Raw genomic sequence first — 13,300 nt, 5'->3', positions numbered from 1 at the left:
TCAAGGCGAATCCCTCAGGAAAGTGTCTCCTTGCCCCGGTGTGTGTGTGTGTATGTGTATGTGTGTGTGCGCGCGCGGGGGGTGGGGTGGTGGTGGCAGTAGATACGCTTCCTCCGGTGCCTTAAAAACAAACGCATTCGGAAGTATCACGTTGATGTGTGAGCTAATCCCGACTGCAGCCTATGCATCTCTTACTCCTGTTTATTTCTCTTCCCCAGCGGGGGTGCTGGAGGGATTTCCCAGGTAGCTCTTTAATGCCTGGAGATTCCCCCCTCCCCTTTGGCATCTTAAACTGCGGATCCTCTTCCTCTCTTGCTGTAACACGTTTTTTATGAACATGAGGAGACTGGTTGGTGTTGGAGCAAATGTCTGTTTGTATTATGCACGGAGAAACTTCAGCATGTGCAGCATATTTATTGATGCTGTGTTTTATTCACTAGGAAATGCCTCCTTCCTCTTCTTTCTCAATCACATGAATGAAGGTTGAATTGAAAAGTATGAATATTGCATTGTTAAAAGATGTGACAGTTTTACAGGAAAATATGTAATTGGTGATTGTTTTTTTTTTTTCTTCCTCCTGTAGGGAGTTTGGATTATAAAGGCTGTCCTGGCCTCAGTTTGTTGTGGAGGGGGAGAGAGGCTGCAGGTCAATGTCTGACCTTTGCTTCAGTTGAAGAGGGAAAATCATAACTGGACATCGACCTGGAATTATGTCTTGTTTAGTCACTTTCTACTCAAAAGGCTTCTGAAACCCTCAGAGGACATCTAAGAAGTAAATTGAAAGATTGTGAAGTCTTGAATTTTTCTACTCAAAAGTAGGAGGCACTTCATCCCTGGACACTTTTGTCCACATGGAATGGATAATTGGTTAAATTTCTTAATCTCATATATAAGACAGTGTATTTTTTCTGTCAAGATTAAAAATTTCCAGGCACCAGTTAAGATACATTTGAGTCATATGCATAGCTAGTTTTGTCAGCTGGTTTTAGATAACATTAAATGTAATCCTTGTTTGCTGTTTAAACACAACTGAAGAGTTTCATGGAAGATATTTTTACTTTTATTTTATTTTTTAAATATTCTGACAGCCTTTTTTTTACTTTGCAATGAAACCTATTTTATAAATGAAGAGACTAATAGACCTTTTTTTCTTTTTCCTTTTATATTTTATTTGAGGGTTTTTTTCTAAAATGTTGCCAACAGTCAATATGGTGGTATCCAGATAGCCATTGTTTGCAGATGCCTCTATAAGCTGAAGCTTAGAAATGTTCTTCAGTTCAGATGTGAAATTTAGCAATTCAGTCTTACTCTTGGTGTCATAAAAGTTATATTTATTTCATCAGGAGCTGATGCTCATTATAGTGAGATGTACATGGAATAGTGAAGAGGCTGCAAAAAGATAGAACAAGCTTCTTAAATCAGAGTTGGCAAACTTTGGAAATAGATTTGTGAAGACTAAACGAAGGATGGGTAGCTGATTTTTTTAAGAGGTGAACTCTGTCAAATAGCTACTGATGTAGAATCTTCGAGTTTCAAGGAAAACAAACTGGAAAATACAAATTACAAAGAACTAACACCTTGTGCTGTCCTCTTGGATTTTGTAAGTATCTTACTGTGCATTAATATTCACTTGAATAAACTATACCATCAATAGAGGCATAAGTAATGTTCACACAAAATAAATGTTATTTTTGAAAGCCTTCCAATGAGCTCCCAGTCCAACTTTTATTTACCATGTTTGGTAACTATCAAGAGTCTCTAAATATCATAAGTTTATTGCAGAAAGATTAACTAGAAAAAACCTTGTGATATTAAGAACTTCTGTATGCTGTTGTATTAAATTTTATCTAGTCTTTGTGTTTGTTCAGAATACAATGTAAACATCAAGAAAGAAGTTAATGCCTTTGACTAAGTTGATTGAGTAGCATACAAATGAAAAGAATTAAATTCTTGGTACGCATTATAGCATAGAAACTCTCCATAAGGTTCTTGAAGTGATAGATGCTTAAGAGCTTTATGGTTTGTGTAACGTAGGTAACATGATTTCCTGCAGCATATTTAGTTTTAAGGGTAGAGATAGTAGTTCTGTTCATGCTCAGCTTTTGATAACATTTGTCTTACGCTGTCTTGACTTTTAAGTTGTTTTCAGAGTAGTGTAATGTTGTGGGTTTTAACCTTCTATCCTATTTTTGAAAGCTCCCTTAATTTCTGACTTGTTAGATACCAATAAGCTGCTTAATTCACATTTTTGCCTTTTTATTGTTAAATTCCACATCTTTACTGTTAAATTTTGTGCGTGTTCCTCTTTTTCACTGGAAACAGTAACTTTCTTACAAGAAACAATTGGCCTATTAATTGTGTATAGATACTTACTACAATATTTTGAATTAATTTCTCTGCAGGTTTGCTTTCAACAGATCCACTACTGCTTCAAGGAAAAATTAAGATGGACAAAACAACCTAGTTCAAAAGTCAGTGGTAACTTTATTCAGGTTTAATCTTATGTATTATACATAAAGGTTATATTTTAAATACTTGCAGCATTATATGTAGTCTGGCACTTAACTGAAGTGACCATATTTAATAATTTTCTCTTAATAGATAACAAATTATGAAGAGCATTACCAATTTTAAGTCTCATGAAAGGTTCTAAAATAGCATCTGGGGGTAGTGCCTTGAAGTGGAAGCCTAGTTTACAAGCAATTTTCAATGAATGTGAAGCTGTCTGTGCCTAGAGGACTATATTGAAATAGCTTTTCTATATGTTGATATTTTGACCAGGAATGAAAGGACTTGCTTTAAATAGGCCTACTTCATAAGGCCTCTGTCCAGGTTCCTGTGTGATCAGAATGACCTGAGTGCTGGAGGAACTTTATATTAAATATAGTAAGGAGTTGTATTGCTGAAGTGTCCTCCAATTTGGCACCCGCTGCATCAAAATCTATTATGTAAACCATCATTAAAAGGTCTTTGATCTAGTCTTCATTCTGAGACAATTTCTTCTCCCAAATCCCCTGGCCAAGTTCTGTCTCCCCCCTCCCCTCCTCCTCCTCAAGTGTTTTTTTCCTCCTTTGCTTAATCTGTGCAATGAGAAGAAAATAAAGGCCTTATTCTATAATAAGTTCTGCATGGGCGGATCCCTGTGTTTGTGAGGAACTCCATTGAAGTTAGTTTGGCTGTATACTGACTCATGGCACTTTTACAGCACGTTTCATTAAGTGTTTGAGGGCTAATTGATTATACAGGATAAATTGTGAAACAGGCTATATACAAAGTACTGCAAATGTATAAAGTAAACATACTGAAAAATGGAGAAATTCCTTTGCAGCTGAAATTTTAAAGAATGATTTATTGTTTCAAGTAGGTTAAAAAACATCATTTACGGCTAAAGTTTTAAGTTGATGGTGTTTCCTTAAATTATCTAAATGGATGAGTACCCATTAGTGAAGTAGCTAAGAGTCTTCCATTTAAAAGTCATAACAATAGGAAAATCTCTAATACTCAGGGCTCGACAAACTATGTAATCTACTTGCCTGTGGCGAGTAGATTACAACCCGGAAGAGCCAGGTTTGGACGATCTGTGCATGTGCAGGGCGATCTGCGCATGCGCAGATCGCCAGACAGCGTTGCTGGTGAGCAGGGCTTGTCACGGTTCGGCGAGCCCTGCTAATACTATTCAGGCTACTGACTTTCAGTGGTTCTACAATTTGTTCATCAGTTTTTCTAACTGATCTCGAGCCCTTTCTCATCAAGGGACATTCATTCTGTGGAGTGATTTCCCTTGGTTCTTTGTTTGGTATATAGCAAGGTGTCCTTCACTCTTGGAAAATTGACTCCATTCTTTACACTTTCTAGTTGCTGGCAGCAGGAGAGTTTTTCTTTTCACTACTGTATCTCTTGATGGAACCTTGCACCTTGACCAAAATCCCTACAGGTAGGTAGGGCCTACTAAGGAAAAGTACCACCATGCTGCTCCACTATAGTGCATCCTCAATATAAACATTTTAAAAAAATTGATAGTGCTTAGCAGGCTGCTGCATTTTGCAGGCATGCATTAATATGAGACCCCTGCTCTGAAGAATTGATGTTGTAAGGCTTGGTTTATACACATTGATTGTACAGGTGTAATTTGTCAGGGCTACAAGGTTTATTATCAATATAGCTATCCTGATGCAGCCCCCAGGGCATGCAGTCATATTGCTTTAAAGGAGTCTTATGCTGGTATAGCTTATTTCCTTTGCAGTAAGCAAATAAGCTATATCAGATGTATAAGGCCTTAAGGAGACATCTAAGATGCAGTGAATGAAATGATATTGGGAGTGGGGTTGAGCTGATTCCTGTTTTACAGTTTGTTTAGATTTTGCATTGCTGTCTATCATTATAATAAGTTTATTCCTGGATAATATGAATGGAACAGATTGGCCATAGGTAAATCCCTCGTGGATTTCTGGAGTTTTCTATTCTTAAATCTTGTATTGTTTACTTTTCAGTAATCTGAGTTAGTATTTTTTGTGGGGGAGGATTAGTTGTGATGTGCACATCTATAGTGAACAGTAGTGTTGTAAAATTGTGCAACAATATTATAATGTAATACACCAGTGATTGTTTTTGGCAGTGCTTTGCCATTAGTCTTTCTTACAGTTTGTGATATCTGTCATTAACTATCATAGTGAGATTCCTGAATTGGTATGGTGTTACAGGCCATTCATTTCTCCTTCGTAATACACAGGACAGCTCCACAGTTGGCTGCCTACCCATACAGAGGAGGTTCTATGCAGACGGGCTGCTGCATTCATGGCAGTTCTCTATTGCCTTGAGTATCCAATGTATACTCAACTCCTTAGTCTCTCACTTTATATTGTCACTGTACATAAATATAGGTCCTGTTTAACACAGCCTAGACGAACTTTGAAAACTACATAGTCAACAGCTGAAGCATTTAGTGCAATAATAAGCACTTTGATCCTCCTGCATAGGGAAGTAGATCAGGATTTAATTATCTTCTCTCTGTAAGGTGCTGCAGGTATAAACTGAGACAGAATAAAACAGACCCGTTTTTCTCACTTTCCCTTTTTTGAGTTCTTTTGTGTGTATAAAATGATCCAGTAATATAAGAGGACTAAATAGCACAAAGTGTGTGTGGGGGGGGAGGGGCAGAAGGGTCTGTGTGTTTGGATACAACAAGGGAGGAATGAGGAAAGATGCACAGATGGAATTCTATAGGATGCAGGAAAGATGGTGAAACGTGGTGGTAATCTCAACACTAGTGTCCCACAATTTCTAATACTGACAGATTTTTAAACCATTGAATAGGGATGCAGGACTCTTCTGTTGAGTCATCCTGATGTCAGGTTCTTAAGCTTTGTGTAGAATTACAGAAGTATTTTTGCTAATTGATGCTGAAGTTGGTCCCATATATGCTGTTAACTGCCAGTCAGTCAGCTTTAGTTCTTACCAGAGTACCTCCACAAGAAGGCAAATTCTGTGTTTACAGTTAAACATTTCTAAGAAAAAAATGCCTCCCTTTTTTCTGTTGTTTAAACTAAAGTCATTTTAAGTTATGTTTACCCTTTGCCATTATTTAGTTTCAACAAATAAAAACTGCATAGTGCCACTTTGTAAAAATAAAACAATTTAAATGTCCAAAATACTGTTCTTGCTACAAATTTTAAATTCATACTTATTTCTATTGATCTTAAAATTTAGTAAAAGCAGTGATTTACCAAAACTAAGATTCTGGTTCAAATCAACCGGATCTCCCTAGTAGTTTATTTTTAAAGATGGCTACACCCTATAGTTATTATACCAGTTCCTATTTCATAATGATACATCTTCCACCAATTTAAAGGTGACTGCAGATGATTAAGTTGGATTAGTGTCTTTTTTTGCTTTCTTTTCATGTTAAAAGGAGGTTGGAGAAAATGAGAGGGGTTTTGCCACATAATAGTATGCATTGGAATTTGATATTCCTCAGTTTTGCTAGAATTCATTAGTTGATTCTCAACTTTTCTTCAATTAAGGAGTGAAATGCTTCAGTAAACACTGGCTACAGATGTGAGCACACCCCCCCCCCCCCCTTCAGTTACCCGCTCTACTTGTTCAGAGCAGTCTTTTATCTCAAGTTAAAGCCAGGACCTGAACATGGGTCTCCCACATTCTGAGCCAATGTTGCAATTCTATAGAGTAGGGATATCAACATTTAGTCAACTACATGATTAAACTGATAAGCCTGGGTTTATCATTTAACCCTGTTGACTATACAGATGGCTCCCCCTCCCTCCTTGCTGCCTCAGTATCGGATGCAGTGGGGGTGGGAGGGAAAGAGGGAGCTGGTGTCTGTGGCAAGTCGGCTTTAAAGCTAGCTCCCCACGAGCACTGGATCTGGCGGAGCTGCCTCCTCCCACCACGCGCTGCTGTGTCTGATAGAGAGGCCACAGCGCAGAGAGTGAGGGGGGGCAGGTGGGAGCCAGTACCCACAGGAAGCCGGCTTTGCTGTATTGCAGAGTTGCTTGCGCCCTCATGCTGCTGCCGCCTGTCTATCTGTGGGATGCCACGCAGCCTCTGTCTGCAGGGAGCTTGGACCCTCCACAGACAGGAACTGCTGCTGCTTTGTGCTGCTGCCTCTGATACAGAGATAGCAGTGTGGGGTAACAGGGCTCCCCAGGAGTGGGGTTGGGTGTGCACTTGCTGCCAGCCTGGCCCTTGGTGACCAACAAATAATTATGTAGCTGCTAAGTTTTGATATGGTTACACAATTATTCAATTAGTCAATATCTAACATCACTACTATAGCGCAGTGGTTTTCAAACTATGGGTCGTGACCCGATACTGGGTTGTGGAATGTCAGGCAGTGGGCCTCATTGCTGCAGGAGGTTCAGGTGACTAGTGGTAGTGCCAAGGCAGGTCACCTACCTGTCCTGACACCGCAGATTGTGCAGCAGACCCAGCTGCTGGGTGGGTAGGGGAAAGAGAATGCACAGAACTCTGCACACTGGCCCTGTCCTGAACACTTCCTCCACACTCCCATTGGCTGGAAACCTGGTTCTGGGGCTCAGCATGGTCTTCAGTTCCAGGAGAGGCAAGAAACCTGCTTTAGCATCTCTGCTGCACTGCTGACTGGCAACTGCTGAAGGTAAGCCCTTCCTGTCCCAGCTCTGACCTCTCCCCCAAAGCAGGAGTCCCCTCCAATACCTCAAAGTTCTCGTACTGAGCCCCCTCCTGGAGTCCACACTCGAGTCTAATTGTTGGGTTATGGGCATCAACAATTTTCTCAACTGGATCATGACAAAAAATGTTTGAAAACCACTGATAAAGAGAGTGAGGAAAGTATCTTTTTCAACCTTATTGTACCTAGTTAAAGCTGAATCATTTCAAGGAAACAGCATATTTTGATAAATTTCAGTGAAAATGTTTCAGCCAGCTCTAGTAACTTTTTTCCATAGTTATGTTTGTTTTCTAAAGTGGGCCTAATTTGAAATAAATCCCTGTTCTCTAATAGTAGGTGATGTTTTGATGTGAAACATTACATTTTTAAAACCTTTGACCCTTTTATGCAGTTTGGTTTACTTCCTAACTTAATAGGAAGCCTTTGAAATAGGATGTAAGCGAGTAGTCAACTATCCAATAAGTCTAAGCTTAATCCTTTCCCACTGTGCCTCTGCAGTTTAAATGTAGTAGGAGTTGGGCTGCCTGCACACCCAGATCCTACTACATTTAAACTGCAGAACCTCAGCAGGGGTAGCCCCATGACAGGTGAGAGTTGGTACTGAATACCTTCCCTTATCAACTAAATCGTGTAGTCGATACAATTTGTATCAACTACACTATTAGTCAGTTACCCGCCTTTTACCATCCATTGTTTGAAATGTGTGTCTGAAATTTTGGAGTGGCTTTCCCATCAAAAAATTATTGCTCATCTTTGTTCTCTAGAAAATGGATCGGGTATAACGTAGATTTTTTTTAAATGGATATTTTGTTACTTTGGGCAGCTATTTGTAATGAGCAAATATTTATGTACAAACAATGAGTAACTTATGCAAAAATTTCACGGATGCCTATATGGTTGTATAATGGAAGGTTTTAAGTGCAATTGCTGATATAGGCTGAGTCTATAGTGAAATGTTAGGTTGACATGGCTATAGTGCTCAAATGTGAAATTCACACCACTGAGTAGTGTAGCTATGCTGATGTTAACTCCAGGTGTAGACATAGCTAGGTTGAAAAAAGAATGCTTCTGTCAACCTTGCTACCACCAAAATAATATACTAGAAATGGGAATTCTTACAGCTATGTGATAACCCCTTCTGTTGTTGTAGGAATTACTATGGCACTGTAATGCTGGTAATGTAGACATGTCAATAATGAGTAATGTAGAACAGCTGTTGGTGCAGAGTCTTCATTAGGAGTTTTGCTTACATCCACCATTTACCCCATCTTCATAGATTACTAAATCTTCACTTGAATATTAAAAAAAATCCAAGGAATTTTAATTAATATACAAAAGTTTTTGATCCAGATAAGGCTGCCCTGTGCCATATGTCTGACTCAACCAACAAAGGCAATAAAACAAAAAGAGGTTACTGTTCAGCAATTTAACTTTTTGTCTGTCTAGGTAGCCTCTCTACTGAAGTGCTATAGCTGTAGCTGCTGTTGCATTTGAAGTGTAGACAAACCCTACATTTCCTTATGTGAAGTATTTAACTATATTTCTAGTCTTGGCTTATAGTGAGCCAGAGTTTCAGTTGTAATGCATAGAAAAAGACAAAACCAGTTGTTTTTAAGAGTTTGTTTCCATTTTAAAATAGAACTGCCCAAATATATAAAGGATGTGTTCTCCAAATAGGAAGAAATGTTTTGTTGCTAAGCTTTTAGAAACCATCTATTTTGGTTGTCCTGATGCTATCATGTCAACCTCCCTTTCACTTAACATTGTAAATGTTACAGTAAACTTAAAAGCAAATTTTATTTTTGTATAATCTTGTTAGCAATTTGGAATGGTATTTATTAGTTTTTTAAATAGCATGTGTCACTGGTATTTTGAGCACGTCATAATTAATGAATTTAACTTCTACCCTTTTGAGCTACAGAAGTGTTTCTGTTTTGTGGCTAATGAAACAGAGGTTGACTTGCATGAATTTGCATGCTGGAAAGTCTGTCTGGCAAGGTCTCCTGAATCCCCACCCAAAGCCTTAACTCAATAAAGGACCAGTTTCCAATTAGAAACTGGTTAGGCGAGTTAAACTTGACATTATACATTTTTATGGGGAGGGCCTCTATAATCTAATGTCCTTTCTTTGATTTAAATTGGGCCTGATGGGAATGCCTCATCTTTTTTTTGTTTTGGAGGAAGAGTTCAGTTTATCTACTTGTAAATGGCATACTAGTATGACTCAGTTTTTTAAGATGGTGTTTTTTGTGGCTAAGGAATGGAATGTGTACTGACTTTTTAATTAGAGTACAGCTTCTATGAGGTTCTTAGTGCAGTTCAGACCTCACTTTCCCTCTGGCTTTTACTATAAAGTTTTAAGAAGGACATTGTTTTAGTGGGCTACGTAGAGAAATATAACTGAAATTTAAGTTGTGGAACAGGAAGAGTACTAGAATGTCTCTGTTTCTCTTCATGTTAACTTTTCCAGTGATCTCCTTCTTCCAGTGTAGGATCATACACAGCAGGGTTTCTCAAGCTTCACTGCACTGCAACCACATCCTTACAACCAGGGGTCGACAAATTATGGAAAACCCTACTCGCCAGACACAAAAGGGGACTCGCCACCCTCCCCCACAAAGTGTTTTTTAATGGCATAAATTCCTAATAAGAATAAGAACAGTAATTACTAATAAGTTATTAATATCACCCAAGTTATTAATAAATCTCTTATAAACCTCTACCTTTCTCTTTGCTGCTGTGTCTCCTCCCCTTGCTCCATCAGCTCCCCTGCTGCCCCCTATCCCTTCACCCTCCTCTGATGTCCTGACTTCTGCCCTTCTCACTGCCCTCAGCCTTCCTGAGACCTGCCCCCCCCTCCACCAGCCCTTCTCTCCCCCCTGTGCCCACTCCTCAGTAGCCCCACTCTGATCATGTGAACTACCCCTCCTCGTCCCCTCTCCTAAAACCTCCCTCTACACACCTGCCCTGCCTCTCTCCTCTGCTGGTCCCTCCTCTGCAGGTTTCTGCCCTTCTGCTTCACCTCCAGAATCCCTAGGCACCTGCACCCTCCTGGTGCCTCCCCCTTCCCTCACTGCCCCTGCCCATTGCCCTCTTTTTCCCTGATACCCACCCCCTCACCACCCTCATACCCCTGTGCCCTCACAGATGCCTTGCTCCATCCCCACCTTACTCTCGTCCACCCCTTTTTTAAGCCTTCTCCCAGCACCTCCCCCTCCCCTCTTTAGCCCTCCAGATGCTCTCCCAGCATTACCCTGTCCCCCCTCCCACTGACACCTCCCCTCCTGCCCTTTTTCTCATTGTCTGCACTTGGCCCCCTGGCATTTGTCTCTCCTGCACCCCTGTCCCTTGATGCCTTCCCCTTTCTTCTTCTCCTGACCTCCTCCCTTCGCCTCAGCACAAGCCCCTTCCCCATATTTTTCTTCTCCCTTCCCCTCCGCTCCCCCAGGGCCTGCTCTAGGTTTTTTGCTGCCCCAAGCAAAACATTTTTTTGCCCCCCTCCTTTTTTGTTGTTGTCTTTTACACAGGTTTGCATTTTTCAGTAGGGTTTTTTTTTGTTTTCGTTTTTGTCCCAGCATTTTAGCCCTATAAATAGCAAATAGCATTTTCATTCTTTTTTTCCATAAAGGCAAAGGTGCTTCAAGTGAACTCCCCCTTTTACTCTTTGCCGGGTCACAGCAGCCTTTCCCCTGTCCTGTCCAGCCCCTCCACAAGCACCCTTCACTCCCAACCCACAGGGGGAGCAGGGTGCAGGGACAGCGCAGAGCCAGAGGGGTGCAGGGAACAGTGGGGAGATAGGGGGGCGGCGCTGGGAACGGGAGGCACAGAGCCAGAGGGATGCAGGGATCGGGGGGAGCAGGGTGCGGTGGAGGCATGGGGAATGGGACGTGGGGAACAGGAAGGGAAGAGGGATCAGTGTCTAAGGGCAGTGCAGGGAACGAGCAGCGCAGAGACAAAGGGGGGTTGGAGCCAGGGCAGGGCCTGGCTGCGCTGTGCACCGCAGCTAGCTCCCTTTAAAATCCGTGGGGCCAAGTCGTGCCAGCGTGCTGGCATCCCGCCCCGCCTCCTCGCGCTGGAGCTGCATGCAGGCAGCCCCTGGCAAGAATCACTGCACTTCCCCCTTCCCAGCGGTGCTCTGCTCCTCTGCAGGCTGACGGATTGGATGGTGCTGCGCTGCCCATAGTGCGGGCTTCGGCCAGTCCTCCCCTGCACTCGCCAGCTGGTAAAATCTACTCGCCGCAAGCAAGTGTATTTGTTGAGCCCTGCTTACAAGAAAAGTTAGTACACGGTAGCAGGCGAGGGCAGTGAAGCCTGAGCCTTGCTATCCAGTTTGGAGGGGGATCAAAGTCAAACCCTGAACCACACCTTTCTGGGCAGGACAGGGGACCAAAGCTGAAGCTGAGGGCTTCAGCACCGGACAAAGGGGCCTGTAATCTGCCCCCATGCAGCCCAGGACTGAAGCCCAAGGACTTCAGCTTCTGTCCCAGGTGGTGGTGGTTGTGCTTTGGCACAAGGATTTAGCAAGTTTAAATTCTGGCAATCATATTAAAACTGGGTTATGACCAGGGCTCGACAATTAGGGCAATCTACTTGCCTGTGGCAAGTAGATTTTAGGTTGGCATGGCACCGCAGCCCAATCAGCATATGTGCAGCGTGGCTGGTGAGCAGGGCTCCCCGCCGCTTGTCAAGCCCTGGTTATGACCCACTTTGGGGTACTGAACCATAGCTGGATGGTATCTACAGCATCTTGCTAAAAATTGGTGCATACAAATTAGGGATGTTAATTAGATTAATCAACTAATCAAGTAGTCGATGGAATTGCTATCAACTATTTGATTGTTGACAAGGACACTTCCGCTTTGAAATATAGCAAGAGCCTGTCTGGCTGTTGCTACATTCAATTCAAAGATTGAAATGCTGTGTGGAGCCCAGCTCCATGCAGCACTTCCACTTTAAAATGTACAAGAGCCCCAGTGGGCTGTACAATTTGTATTGACTCTGCGATTAGTCGATAGGACTGCTCTGGAGAGCTGCAGTGGGGGTAGCCCCAAGAGCTGGCTTGAGCTGGGACTAGCAGTCCTGGCTCTTACTACATTTAAAATGTAGAGGCATGGTGATCAGCGTGAGCAAACAGCCCTGTCTGCCATGAACAGGGACTGGTGCTGTAGCAGCTTCTATTCATGGCAGCCAGGGCTTCCCGTCACAGAGGTTGTTCCAGCAGCAGCCCCTGTTTCGCTTGGCCAGCCCTGGCTGCTGTGAACAGGGGCTGCTTGGCAGCAGTAGCCCCTCTCTGTGGGAGGACCTAGCTCCCTGCTGGGACCCTGGTAGACAGGGGCAAAGCAGCCTTCCCATCCCTAATCTGACTAAACAGATTAGTTCACCAAAAGATGTAGTTTAGTCATCTCTTGATATATATTAATTCCAGATAGGATTCCTTTCTGAAAGTTCTTACTCTAGTTCTGCAATAAGCACAACAACTTGTGGCTGGAGTCACTGCATGAAATTCTATGACCTGTGTGTTGTATAAGAGATCAAGTCATATGACGATTCCTTCCGGTTTTAAAATCTGAGTTTTGCTTTTTGTTACTTTGTTGCCCCATTCTAAGGTTATGAGGTGTTTGATTTGGATTTTTTTAAAAATTTTACATAAACACTATTGGAGTCAGACCTTGAAAAATCTTGGTCACCCCGAGAAGATAGCAGCCTTTCTTATGAAGCTTGTATTGAGTTGGGCTAGTGAATAGTTATCCCTTTTTCTGGAGGAAAAGTGTGAGAAGTACAGAGTGCCCATCTTCTGTAATGGAGGGAGGGAGTGAGCAGATCAGTCTCTGGAGCCAGGTTTTTTTTTTTTTTTTTTTTTTTTTGAGGCTGGGAAGATCCTGGATGGAACAGAACAGTGCTAACATTGCTGTATTTGTCACCCAGTGGAGGGGGAAGGCAGGTAGTAGTAGTAGCAGCCCGGGTAATTTCTCTCTTCCCAGAATGGGACTGGTGGATTAGGGAGTGGCAAAGAGCACTATATATGGCATGCTGCATCTCTGAGAGGAAGGAGGCAGAGGAAGAGTAGTATAGGAGGCAGAAGGGCCTGTGGTATGCCCAGGAAAGCAATAAGAGTAGTGTTAGCAGTAGGAGAGA

General features: G+C 42.1%; 1 protein-coding gene across 5 annotated transcripts in view; it reads left to right on the top strand.

Moving 5' to 3' along the window:
* The window catches only part of GPBP1 (GC-rich promoter binding protein 1), a 78,884-nt gene that overhangs the window by 705 nt on the left and 64,879 nt on the right, over positions 1–13,300 (top strand). For 3 of the 5 annotated variants that reach the window (XM_075932415.2, XM_075932412.2, XM_006112667.5), the window contains exons 2-3: positions 584–1,600; positions 2,403–2,471. The gene's annotated coding sequence lies outside the window, so the exon portion shown is untranslated. Of the gene's footprint in view, positions 1–583; positions 1,601–2,402; positions 2,472–3,855; positions 3,935–13,300 lie in introns of all 5 variants that reach the window. The other 2 variants (XM_075932414.2, XM_075932413.2) reach the window with 2 other exon arrangements.

This window comes from Pelodiscus sinensis, chromosome 6, assembly GCF_052426305.1.
Source record: "Pelodiscus sinensis isolate ZL-2025 chromosome 6, ASM5242630v1, whole genome shotgun sequence".
NCBI classification, from domain to species: domain Eukaryota; kingdom Metazoa; phylum Chordata; order Testudines; family Trionychidae; genus Pelodiscus; species Pelodiscus sinensis.
The sequence above is the reverse complement of the archived record's forward strand: the minus strand, read 5'-3'. Positions and strand labels throughout refer to the sequence as shown.